Here is a 15,389-nt window from a genome sequence, read left to right as displayed (position 1 = left end):
AGTCACTGCTGAGTTCAAATTATAAAGCAAATTAAAATCACTGATCAGATGTAAACGATATTAGAATAAGACTGCTGAACAGCTCCAGTAGGAGAATCCATCTCCAGTTCTACCATTCCTAGCCAAATATTAGATAAGACCAAGAATAAAATTAACTACAGTATTGTATCAATAGACAACGGTATGTAGAACATGCCCCTGGTAGAGAGTGATTAAATCAGCAGACCAAAAGATGTATTTATTTATTTTTTAATTTTGAACGTTTTGTACAGTGTAATGGCTTAAAGTAGTAAGATGTTGGAGACAGCTGTTTTTACATATAGTATTAGTTGTGACTGTGTTGGAAACCAGAAACAGACTGCCTTTTCAGAATGGAGAGAAACAGATGTGCTTTTATTTATCCTGGTCAGAGTGATGAATTAGTTACCAGATCTTCCTGCTGTCACTTCTGCCTTACTCTAAACCAAGACCCTTTGAGGAGGTGCTTTTTACTCAGATGTTGTTGCTGCTGTTGTTTCTTATGCATCAGGTTATCTAGAGCGGTCAGTATCATTAAAAGTGATTATTTTATTTATTTATTTTACATTTGTTGACCAGGACTGTCTGACTGAGCCAAAGCCCTTTTTCAGCAGAGGCCCAGGGAGAAAAGCTCCAGTAAATACATATCACATTTAGTCATTATTACAGATATTATATAAGTGGAATAAGGCAATCAGCTAGCAGATTACAAGAGCATTTTTGAGAGTATACAGATTACATTTCGTCATCATAAAAATATTTTATATGTAGAAAAATGTCAAACCAGCTAGATTACAGCCACAGCATTTTTAAAAGTAGTAGTTAGTATAAAAAAGCAACATAGGAGTAAAGTACATCTGTCAGAATTCAGATAACTGAGGCATCCTAACATATAGATGACTGGGCAGTAGTACACGATCACTAACATGGACATGGGTGGGCAGTTTATGCACATTAACATGGAGGTGGCTGAGCAGTACATGGAGGTCAGCCTGTAGTCAGCTGTAACCATTCACTGTGGGGGGGGGGGGGGGGTAACCTTTAATTTTTATGTCATTATTTTTTCTTTTACTACATCATTTGAAACCATAAGTGACAAGGGACTCTACTTGATTTTCACTGTAGAACATCCCCCATGTTAACTATTTTGCACAAATGAAATGAGGATGGGAATTTGTGGTGGCTATCACTGAAATCTCTCTTACGTTGATGGTCTGTTGTTATGGGATGAGGTACCCCATATTCCCCAAAAGTAATAAAATGGGACATATCAGAGAAGAGTAGTACATTTATAGCATAACTTTGGTATCAACCTGCACACATTGAAAATAGGAACAAAGTCATTTATTTTTGTGAAGGCTCTCAATAAAAATCTACCCAAACAACAGAGACCTCCAAGGCAGAAATGCACTCGACCACCACAACACAACACTAATTACGAGACACATAACTCTGCTAAACAGTGTGCCACTCAACCAAAGCCCCTAAGGCAGAACAACATGCCCAACCTACTAGTCATAGGTGACTCGATAGTGAGGCACACTGATGTCCCACTCACTAGGTTGAATAAGGTGAAAGTAACAGTCAGATGCCTGTCAGGTGCCAGTATCCACCACATAATGCACGCACTCAGGTCCCTCAACAACAGGTACAAATATGACTCTGTCGTTGTACATGTGGGTGTGAATGACCTGAGACGTACCTCCCAGGACTACATGAAAAGAGACATGGAGGAGCTCTTGGAATATGTAGCCCAGGCGGGTATGACCCTAGACCTGAGCAGCATCCTACCATCACCCAAAATGATACCACAGTACAAGCAGAAAATGATCGATTTTAACAATTGGCTAAGTTTGTGGTGTCATTCTAAGGGGATCCAGTATCTGTCTGCCTGGGATGACATGATTAACAGACCTCGATGCTTTGCCAGAGATGGCCTGCATCTGTCACCCCTGGGCTTCCAGATACTGGCCAAGGCTCTTGCCACCCCTATAGTGCCTTTTTTAGGCAGTTTTCCAAAGACCAAATTACCACCATAACAGCTACAAACAAATGCAATCTGAGGGTCATGCTGCTCAACCCTAGAAGTCTAAATCTGAAAATGCACTCGCTCGAAGCACTCCTTAAAATGGAGAACATCGACAGTTGTGCTCTAACAGAGACCTGGTTCAAGGCAGCAGAAAGCACCCCTGCACTACCAGGCTGTAACTCATTCCACACCTTTCGGCCCCAGAACTTGGACCGAAGCTCCAAAGGCGGTGGTGTTTCCATATTCATAAAGGATGCGCACACCTCCAGACTGGTAGCCAAGCATAATGTATCAGAGATACTTCAGGTGCAGCTAACATTGGGTAAGAAAGCGATTCAGGTCATAGCCTGCTATAGGTCACCAACAATGTCCCAAGACGCATACCCCACGTTCCTAAGCACACTGGAGAATATTAGGGTCCAACCTAACACTCTCATACTTGGTGACTTCAACTACCCCTCCATTAACTGGGAAAACTACTCATGTACCAATACACTTGCCCAACGTTTCTTGGAATTCATTTATTCAAGTGTCCTGGACCAGCATGTTCTTACCCCCTCTAGAGGTAGCAACATCCTTGACCTGGTCATTACTAACATGGGTGACCGGTACTCTACACCAATAGTTAACTCCTCCCTGGTTAGATTTGACCACAAACTAATCACCTTGGGAATCCACATCCCTCCCACCCCCCCACCCCCCCACCGCCCACAAAGGTAACCACCATGAAAACTTCTCCAAAGCTAACTTTAGGCTCCTAAAAACAGAGGTGACTAACTTCATGACATCCATGCAAATGGAGAATAGTTGCATGACCGCCATATCATGCACCAATGCACTGTACAAACACGTACACAAATGCATGGATCTCGCCATACCCAATAGAACCAAGACACTCTCCTCTAAAAAAAGGAAGGCAATCTGGTGGTCCCCTACCGTAAACAAACTCTACAACAGAAGGAGTCCCAAGACTGGAAAAACTCCCTGATCAGCCTCAACAAAAAGTTGAGATCTCTTATCAAATCCTCTAAAGCTAGCTATGAAAACAGAATTGCAGCAGATAGTAAAGACAACCACAAGACCTTCTATAGTTATGTAAAAAATCTCCATGGCAATACCCAGATTTGCTCTGAGCTACTGCAGCATGGTACCTCCTAGCCAACAGATTTTGCCAATATAGTGGCCGACAGATTTAGTGCCAACTTTACCCCTCTCCCCCCCATAGGACCAATCACAATACCAGTAGATTGCCAGGGACCCAGTATTACCGCTGCACAGGTTAAAACAGCAATGTCCAAGGCCATGAATACAGCTTCCATAGGACCTGACAATATCCCTGGCTGTGTTCTACATGAACTATAGAGTGAATTGGCACCTCACCTGTGTGCCCTGTTCAATTACAGCCTCACCTCAGGCTTTGTCCCTACCGAATGGGGCACTGCTACAGTCATCCCTCTCCACAAAGGAGGAGCGACTACAGACCCTGGGAACTATCACCCCATTAGCCTGATGAGTCTGATATGCAAAGCTATGGAATGCATCATCATGGACCTAATAAACAAGGATGTAGGGAATCCAAACTCTGGATCCCACACAGTTTGGTTTTGTGAAGGGTAGATCATGCTTGCTCAACTTGGTCGACATCTTTGAGTCAGTTACCAGAGCTGTGGATGAAGGCAAGGTGGTTCATACAGCCTACCGTGATCTGGCCAAGGCGTTTGATACCATTCCCCATTCAGGAATAGTAGAAAAACTCACTAAGCTAGGCATCAACCCCTATATCACTAGGTTGGTTGCAAACTGGCTCACAGATAGAATCCATAGTGTGAAAGTAGCAGACTCCAAGTCGGACTGCTGACCAGTCATGAGTGGAATCCCACAGGGTTCAGTCCTGGGTCCTCTCCTGTTTGGTATCTACTTCTCTGAAGCCCAGGCCAACACAAAGGGTCTCTTGCTGACAGAGTTCACAGACGATTGCAAGTTGGGAGCCGTTTTTAACTCCACAAGTGATGTTAACATCCTACAGAAAGGCCTCACTGAGACCAATGACTGGTGTCAGAACCATGGCCTTAAGCCCAATGCCAAATCATCCCCTTTGGGAAAAACCCAGTTCCCATGAATTACCACATTGGTGGTAGTCCACCGAACACAGAAGGTGTTAGAAGAGATCTGGGAACACAGGTTGACAGCAGCCTCTCTTTTGACCACCACATTGCCGCTGTGGTCAGAAAGTCCTTCTATGTGGCAAATCTCATTACTAAGGGTTTTGCATCCAGGAAGAAAGAGGTCATTGTCTCCCTGTACTCTTCCGTCATTAGGCCAATCATCGAGTACAATGCTCCATTTGGGATGTCTCACTAGACATCTGCAACAACTGCAGAGTCCGCAAAAGTACCTCACAAAGAGGATCCTAGACCTTAAACAATTGTCCTATATGGACAGACTAAAAAAACTCCAGTTATTCTCTATCTCATATAGCCTACTTAGAGGCGATTTCTGCTTGACATACAAAGCCATGTCTGATCCAGCTCTGTTAGAAATGCTGCATCTAAAGAAATCACAATCACTCTGCACCACACGCTGCAGTGACCTCAACCTCATTACCACAATCAACAGAACGTGCTGGAGGGACAGGTTCATAACCCAGAGACTGCCCTTGCTATGGAATAGACTTCCCATACATGTCAAGCAGAGAGCCTCACTGGCCCTCTTTAAGAAAAACCTTGATGAGTGAATGGGAAATAGAAAATTCACCCCGGGGAGCACTCCAGTGGCTCTACTCGACAGAGGCACTGGGAACTAAGGTCGGGTGGCATGATGTCAGGATAATCCTATTGGCTAGGTTTGTAAAGCTCCAGGGCCAGTAGCCTAGTACACATGTATGAACCTAAAAGACCCTTGAAAAACAGAAACATCAAGCTAAAATTTCCAGACATCTAATTAGCATAAAATAGGAATATCAACTAGCACATAAATCTTCCCACTTCCACTATGAATGTGAGATACTACTTAGAAAATTGTTTAAAAAACAGTTTGTGACAAAATGTTGGAATAATGTAAGCATGTTATCAACGTGAGAAGTGTGGCAGAATTTTGTAATACAGACTAATGAACTGCATTGCAAAATTCTACCAGACAAAGTCATTTATTTTTGCTTCAGAAAAAGGAAATTGTAAGATGTGTGTCCTCTCTAAACTGTTGCCTCTGGTATGTTGGTCATTTATTGTGGTTTTCTGTTTACTAGACAGCTTCAAAAAATCACATTTAATGAGGGGGATTCAGAAAATTGTATGGAGAGGTAAATCAAGAATGAAAATAGGGACATACCTCCAAAAATAGGGACATCTTAAATTAGGCGTGAAAACAGGGATGCTCCTCCAAAGTAGTGGCTATTGAGAAATCTGTCACATTCACTGCTGTGATGCAATTCAGTTATTTTGCTAATATTCCATACAGTTACTAGTGTTCATAGCTAGCAGTCAGTTTTCATTGATAAGTGCATATTTTCTCTTCTGGTCTATAATTCAAGTGTGATTTTTTTTGCTTGTTTACCTAAAACTTTGTTGTGTCCCCTTGGTACATATGAAATTACATATTTTGTGGAAAGAAGTACAAAGCTGCAGCCAGATCTCCACATGTAAAATGTTGACACTTTCAAGCATGAAACATAGAGTGCTAAAACAGATATTATACCATGATCCCCCCAAAACGTGCACGCTGATTGGCCAGCGTGCCCGTTGTAAATCGAGTTATACTAATGGAAAAAGGTCTGGTCGCCCGGACTTTTTTCCATTAGTATAACTCGGTTTTTTAAAACACTGCCTCGCTATGTTAAATGGGTTTAACATAGCAAGACAGCTTTAAAATAAGCAACGGAGTCTCCGTTGCTTATTTTAAAGCTGTCTCGCTATGTTAAACCCATTTAACATAGCGAGACAGTGTTTTAAAAAAAATCATCGGAGAAAGCAAGATCTCCATTGCTTTTTTTTAGTGTTTCGCTATGTTAAATGAGTTTAACATAGCGAGACAGTTTTAAAATAAGCAACGGAGATGTCCGTTGCTTATTTTAAAACTGTCTCGCTATGTTAAACTCATTTAACATAGCAAAACATAAAAAGCAACGGAGATCTTGCTTTCTCCGTTGCTTCCCACAGCTCTGATGTACTGCGCAGGCGCGCAGTACATCAGAACTGCTGCGGATGCCAGACATCTGCGGAAGGGCAGTAAACAGGCATTATACTATGCCATTATTTAAGAAAAGTAATAGTTTCTTTTCTTAAATAATGTCATATAATAGCAATAACCACTTCTGGGTGTGGGTAATGCTAAATTTACCCACGGTTGGCTTTGTTTGGTCCTCGGGCCGCCTCGGGACCAAACCACGCCAACCGTGGGTAAATTTAGCATTACCCACACCCAGGCGTGGGTTATTGCTATAATCAACAAGGAAGGCATTTAAGCGGAGTACACAATTTTAATGGTGTGCGTAAAGTTCTCAGATGAAAAAAATGGTTTCCAATTTCCTCTGCAGTAAAAATACAGTAAAATAGTCCCTTTTAAAACAGACTAGCTATCTGAAAGACGTTTTGTCAACAAATTAATGATTTTGTGACTAAATAAGTTCATGAAACAAATAAGTGTTTTCTTTAGTTAACAAAAGAACTTTAGTTATAAAAAATTTCACCTACGCTGTTAATTATCATGTGAAAAGTTTTCAGGTTGTCATTACATTGCTTCTTTTGTAGTATGAAATGTTTGTGCATCTTTTCCATCTCCTGCTTTTTAGTACAATTGTTTTCCGCTCAGACTTTAATCCACAGCCAAGTTAGGGCTCTTGAGAATAGGTGTACGAGTAACATAGAAACACCTTTTAGCAGAAGCGACAGTGGGTTTTGCAGTTCCTTGCTGACAGATGTGTGTTCTGCTTCTGTTTGGTGATGTGTACGCATCAGATTTCCTAATCTTGTCATTCATCACCACAATTTACATCACTGCCTCCAAATTAGCTATTCATGGAAGAGCCATCCTGAGTGCTTAAGTGTCTCCGTTGTGTAAATATAACACAGACAGCCTGTGTAGATCAGTCACTGGGAACATTATTTTCATAACCCCTGCTGTGAAACAGTCATTTTAAGGGTTTATTGTATTGCTGTTATTAAGAAAAATCCACTTTCTTATTTTCTTAATGTTAAACATTTAAGGAAAATGGCTCTTGTTTAGAAAATTTAATGCAGCATTTATAATAAAAAGCTTACTTTAAAGGAATTTTCAGGATTAAGTCTCAAGTGTAATCCTATGTGCATCTTTTAGAATAGTATTGTGATTTTTTTTTAGGGAAAAGTATATGTACAGCCCATATTGCTTGTTATAATGTCTGGTTGGTACTGTCTGATAGTTTTATGTGGTTATAGCTGATATCCTGAATCAGATAATAAATATGTGATTTTATCTTGATAAATATTTTTATTATTCCAAAAAAAAAAAAAGAAAAACTTTCTAAATGTACAAAGTGTGATTTTAATGCATATTTCATTTACTCATGTGTGCATTTATTTTCCAGCACACATTTTTCTCGTCCACACGCACACAGTCAATCAAATTGGTCTCTAATTCACTTTTATCAACAAGCCTTTGGGATGGGGTCAGACTTGTGCTCGACACTAGCAATTGACACATAAATTTGCAAACACTAGTAGGGATATGGGTGATGGAGATCCCCACCCCACGTTGGTGATTGCAGGGTAGCTTGCCTCCCTGTAACAATGGTTTTTAAATGACTTTCTTACAGTAGTTGATGGTCGAGTGACGTTAAAGACATGCAGGTAGGTGTGTGCATGAGTGGGTGTGCCTTCTTTGCAGGTTGGGCGTCGGGCTGGCACCTCAGCACCATAAAAATCCACTGCCAGTCATTAGCGGACCAGAGTTCTGCTGTGGCAGCACCTAACCGGGAAAAGCCAAAAGACAGTAGTTGATAGTTGTGATCGCACTTTAAATGGGCGATCACAGAACACTCACAATTTCAATAAGGAACCCTTTGGTATGTAGGGAAACAAGGACCCAAGCTATAAGCTATGCTGATGGTAGCTGGACATTCATCAAAAGCATCTCATGCAGAAAGTGAATTAAAAGAACTAGACTCTCTGAGGCAGCAGCTGTAGCCACTGCACCTCTGTGCCACATGTATTTGCATTTTGGATCATTTCACAGCATTTTATAGAAATTAAATTTTCTTAAAAAGCCACTTCTTTAAATCCAACCACCATCCATTGATACACTGTACCTTTCACACAAACTAATGTGCCACAGTACTGCTGTTGCAACAGTACACTGCATTTAACAACATCCCCTTTAAACAAATCTATGCGAGTGAAGCCTAGCTGGGAGCAGCCAGCATGCCATGTAACACTAGATTAGGAATTTTGTAGCAGTTTGTTTTTATAGGAATAGGATATTTCACTTGATAATTATGGGAGTGGTATAGAGTGTAGAAAGTAACCCTAACGCATGTTCACTTACATTCTTTTGATTATAAGATAGGAGTACTAATATTGGTTTATTACAATGTTGTTGATGCTTTAAAATGAATCACATGCACTAACAAATCATTAAAAAAAAAAAACTTCACTGCTTTATGAGAATGTAGTCAGCATATTGTTATATGACTTGAGGCAAAAAGGGCACATTAAAACCACAGGGCTACAAAAACAGCAAACTTCTTTGGCTCGCCATTGCTATAGTGTACAGCAGTTAAAGCTGCAACTGTGCTCCAAGCAGTGTAACTTCAGTTGTGACCTGGGCGTCTGATGTGCTGGCAACGGGAGGATTGTTCTGCAGAACCTTGTGGGAGAGCGTGCACTCATCCATGCCTTGCAGTTGATCCCTAGCAGGAACTGCAGACAGTCAGTGACAATTTGTCCTTAAGATGGTGGAGGCACTGGCTGAGTTGCCACAGAGACTGGACAGTAAGTACACTAACACAAAACATTGCACATTCAGAAGAGGGGATTTGGGCATGGAAGAAACACTCCTCAGCAACACGATTCTGTTCCAGATGCCTTGATCTCCTCACCAGCTCCAAGCATGGATCAGAGTTACTTTGGGTGAGGAAAATGAGTACCCACTAGACTTGGTAAATAAGGGGAATCCTCGATTGCAGCCACTGGTGACCTGCATACCTCGCAACTGTCCAGATTTTTGCAGAATGTCCAGATTTTTGGTCTGTTCCTCATAAAAAATAAAATTTTCTAGCAAATTATTGGCACATCATTGAGGATTGAATTCAGAAATTAATGACAGGTATTTGAATTTCAGACTTTATACCCTTCAAAAAATTCATGTTAGTGCAAAACCTGTTATTCTATCAACTTTTAAGTCTGTAAGTATCATGGAACTCATTAACAAAAACATTGGGAACCTCCAAACACTTGACCTGACCCAGTTCGGCTTTGTTAAGGGCAGATCATGCCTACTAAACCTGGTTGACTTCTTCGAGACAGTCACCAAGGCCATAGACGAGGGAAAGGTGGTTCACACAGCCTACCTTGACCTCTCCAAGGCTTTCGACACCATTCCCCACTTGGGTATTACAGAAAAACTCACCAGCCTGAACATAATCCCCTACGTCAAGAGATGGGTTGCCAGCTGGCTTGCAGACAGAACTCACACGGTAAGAATAATGGGCTCCAGGTCCGACTCTAAATCAGTCACAACTGGTGTACTGCAAGGCTCGGTCCTGGGACCGCTACTGTTCAGCATATACTTCTCAGAAGTACAGGCCAACACAGGAGGACTATGGCTAACCAAGTTCGCCGATGACTGCAAACTGGGAGCCATAATTGACTCTCCGGCTGACACGGACATCCTCCAAAAGGGCCTTACTGAGATGGACATCTGGTGTCAAAGTCATGGCCTCAAGCCAAATGCCAAAAAATGCATAGTCATCCCGTTTGGGAAAAACAAAACACCCATGAATTACCACATAGGTGGCAGCTCCCTTAATACAGTAGAGATAATAAGAGATCTGGGGACCCAGGTAGATAGTAATCTCTCCTTTAACAATCATATTGCCAAAGTAGTTAGGAAATCCTTCTATGTGGCCCATCTAATTACTAAAGGGTTTGCATCTAGAAATAAAGAGATTATAGTGCCCCTCTACTCATCACTCATTAGACCCATCATAGAGTACAATGCCCCATTTGGGATGTACCTCACAAGACACTTCCAACAGCTGGAAAGACCACAAAAGCACCTCACCAATAGGATTACTGGCCTCAAACATATGTCCTATGCAGCCCGACTGAAAAAACTCTGGCTGTACTCAGTGGCATATTGCTTACTCAGAGGTGATCTCTGCCTGACTTACAAAGTCATGTCCAGCTCAGAATTGATGGGCATGCTCCACCTAAAGAAATCCAAGTCACTGTGAGCCACGCGCTCTAGTGAGCTAAACCTCGCCACAACAATAAATAGAACATGCTGTAGGGATAGATTCCTGTCACTGAGACTCCCAATGCTTTGGAACAAAATTCCAAGCTACATCAGGCAGAGCCCCTCACTAACACTCTTCAAGAGAAACCTTGACAAGAGGATGGATAATAGAAAATACACCCTTTGACAGAGGATCAGTTAATTAATCAATGGGGCGGCGAAAGCCGATACACTTTGGCTAGGCTTATAAATACCCTCGTGCAGATAGCCTAGTACTACTTATGAACCTGTAAGACCAGTATTTAAAAATTGTCTCCATTTCTGGGCCTTTGCCCCCCATTATTTATGGCTTTGTCCATATTTCTTGCTGTAAGAAGTTGAGAGGCATGGACCTGTGAGCAGCCAAAAAAGAAGCTCATGCTTAAAGAGAATCTTCTTGGAAATAGACAAAGATGTTTTCTAGCACTATGTCTCACTGTGCCGCATCACAGCACAATTTATTTTAAAAGCACTTGTGATATAGGCAAACTTACATTTATATAAAAGTAATAAAACCATATAAACATGTTCACACTTACAAATATTATGCATCACTTACATTCTCCTATACAATGTAATCAATCCAACATTATAAAAATTGTTAAATTCCTACATCTCTTAAAGTTCATTCCTCCTCCAAAAATCGTTTCTGGATGTATTGTTCCCACAATTTCCATTTTTTTCTATGTAATTTACTGCTACCCTTTTCTAAAGATTTTATTTTCCTGTTCGTTTATATCTGTTACAGTATTCACTACTGCAGTTATGGTTGATGTAGATTTTGATTTCCATTTTCTAGTAATTGCTTTTTTTAACAACCACCAGAATTAAACTTAACAAGGCCTTACTATGTCTAGGCAATTCAGATCCTGTAACCCAGCTCAAAAAACATTTCCTTAGTTACACTCATTTGCTCACCTGTATTCCTAACAAAGTACTCTGTAGGGAAGTTTTAAATTCTTGCCAGCTGATTGCACTTCTAAAACATGTGTTCCCAGTTTCATATTTCTTCCCCATTACACATCCTACATTTGCTGTCTACTTGAGGAAAATTTCTTTGGAGTCTGCTTGGGGTATAAAAGTACCTATACAAACACTTCCAGGCAAAACTACTAAACCTTCTAGATGTTCTTGCATATTTGGGAGCCAGACACATGTCATATGACATTTGTGAATTGTTTTTCTAATCTCTCTTCCCAATATTTCTGACGTCCTCTGATTAATTCTTATAGTTAATTTGCAATATTTTCTATGCCCTACTAATTACCCCTTTTTAACAGCAGTTTCTGCTCTATATTCAACTAAAAACACTGCAGGTCTTTCACTTAGGATTTCCATAACCCTTTCTCTTTGCCTGTACTCTGATGTCAGTCCCTGATAGGGAAGCAATGTCTAACCTGAAGTCCTCATCTCTTCCTGGCCTCTTCCCATTCTGTTACCCTTCCCGATCTATTTATTTGTAGTCAATACCTTGGTTCCTTTGCCAGTTTCCTCCAGTAAATTGTAGACCACTCCTGATTATTTTCTGTACCCCTAATTACAGTCATCCTTATCAGCAGAATCTCCTTTCTCCATTACCTTGTTGGATTAGCTCATAGTAGACTTTCTGCTACTTTATGAGTAAAATATTCTGTATGCCTGTTGTTATTCTTCTTCAGGACCTGCATCCAAAATCTCACTCCTTCCTTATTTCTTGAATTACACCCCTGCTTCATTTTCATAATCATCCATTTCCACTTCAAATTATAGTTGTCTGCTTGTATTATATGTAAGTGCCTTAACTGTATAGCTCTTGAAATATACCTTCAAATCAGGTATTACTGAACTTCCTTGTTCTATTGGAAGCATCATCTTATCCCACTTGACTATTGCCCACCACCCCTGCCAAGTAAAATCCTTCAACTCTGTATTAATTATTGTCCACAACTTCTCTGTTTGATAAAAATATGTCTGACCTGTGAATAAAACTAACGGCACTAAAACATTTTTACTGCTTGCATACAGATGTTATTTATGTGGGACTGCCACCATTGTACTTAATATTGGAATGTCACATTGCAAAGTGTGTTCTGTGTGAAATGGACGTGACATGTCAATAAAGAACAAACAGTTCTTGTAAATGCGTCAAATTTGGATAGCTGTTGTCATTTCTGATGAAACCATTTTTACACCGAACATTGCTGTGCCACGATTTCTGAGGTCTGCACTGTATATTTTGGAGATTCAAAAAGATGGCACTTTGATGTGGACCAGCAAAATTCATTAAAATGTTATTTTTCAGTATGTGTGTGTGCATATGTGTGTGTGTGAATATATATATATATATATATATATATATATATATATATATATGTGTGTGTGTATATGTGTGTGTGTGTGTGTGTGTGTGTGTGTGTGTGTGTGTGTGTATATATATATATATATATATATATATATATATATATATATATATATATAGGTCCACTTTGTCATTTCGAAATTCCACAATTCCAAAGCTGTAAATACCAATGCTTAGAACTTTGAAGTTGTGGAATCTTGAAATATGTCACTGGAAATTGCTGTACAGTGTGGAATGGGAACAGTACTTTTATTTTCACTGTAGTGCGATCTTGGAGTTGGTATATTTAAGTTGCAGGGAGTGTTGGGGGTGCAGAGGGGCATGACCCCCTACAAAAATCCGATTTGTGATGTTTTCTTGTTTTACTTTTTTTTTTTTTCATTTCGAGATTCCACAACTTTGAAGTTCTGAGAGTCGATGTTTAGAGCTTCAGAATTGTGCAATTTCAAAATTACAAAGTGGACCCAAATATATATATATATATATATATATATATATATATATATATATATATATATATATATATATATACACACACACACACACACACATATATATATATATTTATTTATATTTATATATATATATTTATATATATGTGTATGTATGTATGGGATCAGTAGTAAATCTCAAAATTCCACAGTCCCGAGACTCTGACCAGAATCTCGAAGATAAAAAAAAAACAACATTGTCTAATGTATATGCAGGGGGGCAAGCCCCCTTGCACCTCCACACACCCTGCAACTTAAATATACCAACTCCAAGATTGCACTACAGTGGAGTGAATGGCAACGTTTCCGTTCCGTTCTACATGGCACTATTTTGCTGTTCACCCCACTGTAGTGCGATCTTGGAGTTTGTATATTTAAGTTGCAGGGGGTGTGGGGGGTGCAGGGGGGTTTGCCCCACTGCATATACATTAGAAAATGTTGTCTTTTTATCTTCAAGATTCCAGTCCTCGGGATTCAGAGTCTCGGGATTGTGGAATTTTGAGATTTAGTAGTGATTCCATATCTGTGTGTGTGTGTGTGTGTGTGTGTGTGTGTGTGTGTGTGTGTGTGTGTGTATATATATATATATATATATATATATATATATATATATATATATATATATATATACTGAGATTAAATATGGCACCCACTGTTTTTAGCTTCCAAAACAAAAATTACACTAAAACAAAGATAGTAGCTTGTGCTACTGTTGTGATAAATATATGACCTTTTAGTAAATACTTTCACTAAATCATAGTATATTTCTTGTGTTTTTTTAAGTGATTTCCCTAGTACTCTGAATATCCTAGCCAAAACAATATATGCAGAGTACCTGAAACAGAAATGTACTTTATGAAAACAGGAATCCTGTGATTTTTCAGCCTACATTTTCCAGGTGTACTGCCAAAGCAGCAGAATATTCTCATAGATATTTACATAATTTTAGAGAATCCCTATCTTAAATCTTAAATTTTTTAGCCAGTATCTCAAAAGCAATATGACTTCAGAAAAGTTATATTTCAAGTTATTAGAATGATACACACAGTTCCTTGAAAACGGCAAGGTTTATATAACATTTTTAATGCATTGTGATCTAAAATGTCTTACTTTGAAAAGCACAGCTAATTTCCACTCATAAACGACCATTCCCAGAGCAATTTTAGTTATATACCATTATTTCTGTGATATTTCAACCAGAAGAAATGAAAACATGAGATGACCATACAAGTCAAACAGAATTTTCACACAGTATCTCATTAGCTAGTGTGATTAGATGTGATGTAATGTGACTCAGGAGTTTGTACATTGCAGACTTTTCGGATAACTTTTTTCCATTTGGAGCATTGACCCTTATCCAACCCATTTTTTTTCCTTTATTATTTTCCTTTCTGTCTGCAAAACAGATATGTTCCCACTAAATTAATCTCTTACATGAATGACTCAGGGCATGTGTGTGTTACTTCTGCGTAATGAAAGGTACATGTTGCTTTCTGATATAGTTTATGTAGTATACTAACTTTTATCTTTTAGGAAATCATTTTCTGAGATGGCATCAAGAATGTGCTCTGTGGGTGATGTTAATTTTATTCTGTGTCATATTATTATTTGTTGATGTTAGGAAAACTAGTGTTTAAATTCCCATACTACTGCTGTATGTAGTGATGATAACAAGTTACAACTTATTTCCATGGTAGAGATGGAAGGAGCCCTTCCTACTACCCAGATGACTGGTGTTTGATTAGTGTTCCCAGCAGAAGAAGAGCTGACGAGGGGAGGGACAGGAATGAAGTAGCTGCACCCACTCACTTGTTTCTGTCTCTCTCTGGGGGTGAGGTAAGGACTGTGTGCCAGAAACAGGGATGGCTGGTGTATTTGTGGTGTTACTGAGGAACAAAGCAGACTGCATGCCAGTTCAAACGGGGTGGGACCACTGAGGAAAAACATGGCCTCATAGTGTCCCAGTGCATGTTCTTTGATGGTGGTGCCCCAGACTGGCACATCACCATGATGGGGTTAAAGATCATTTCACTCACTGGCTTAATGC

Source organism: Protopterus annectens, chromosome 7.part0 (genome assembly GCF_019279795.1).
Source record: "Protopterus annectens isolate FY-2018-M chromosome 7.part0, PAN1.0, whole genome shotgun sequence".
Lineage (NCBI taxonomy): Eukaryota > Metazoa > Chordata > Ceratodontiformes > Protopteridae > Protopterus > Protopterus annectens.
Note: the sequence above shows the minus strand (reverse complement) of the source record.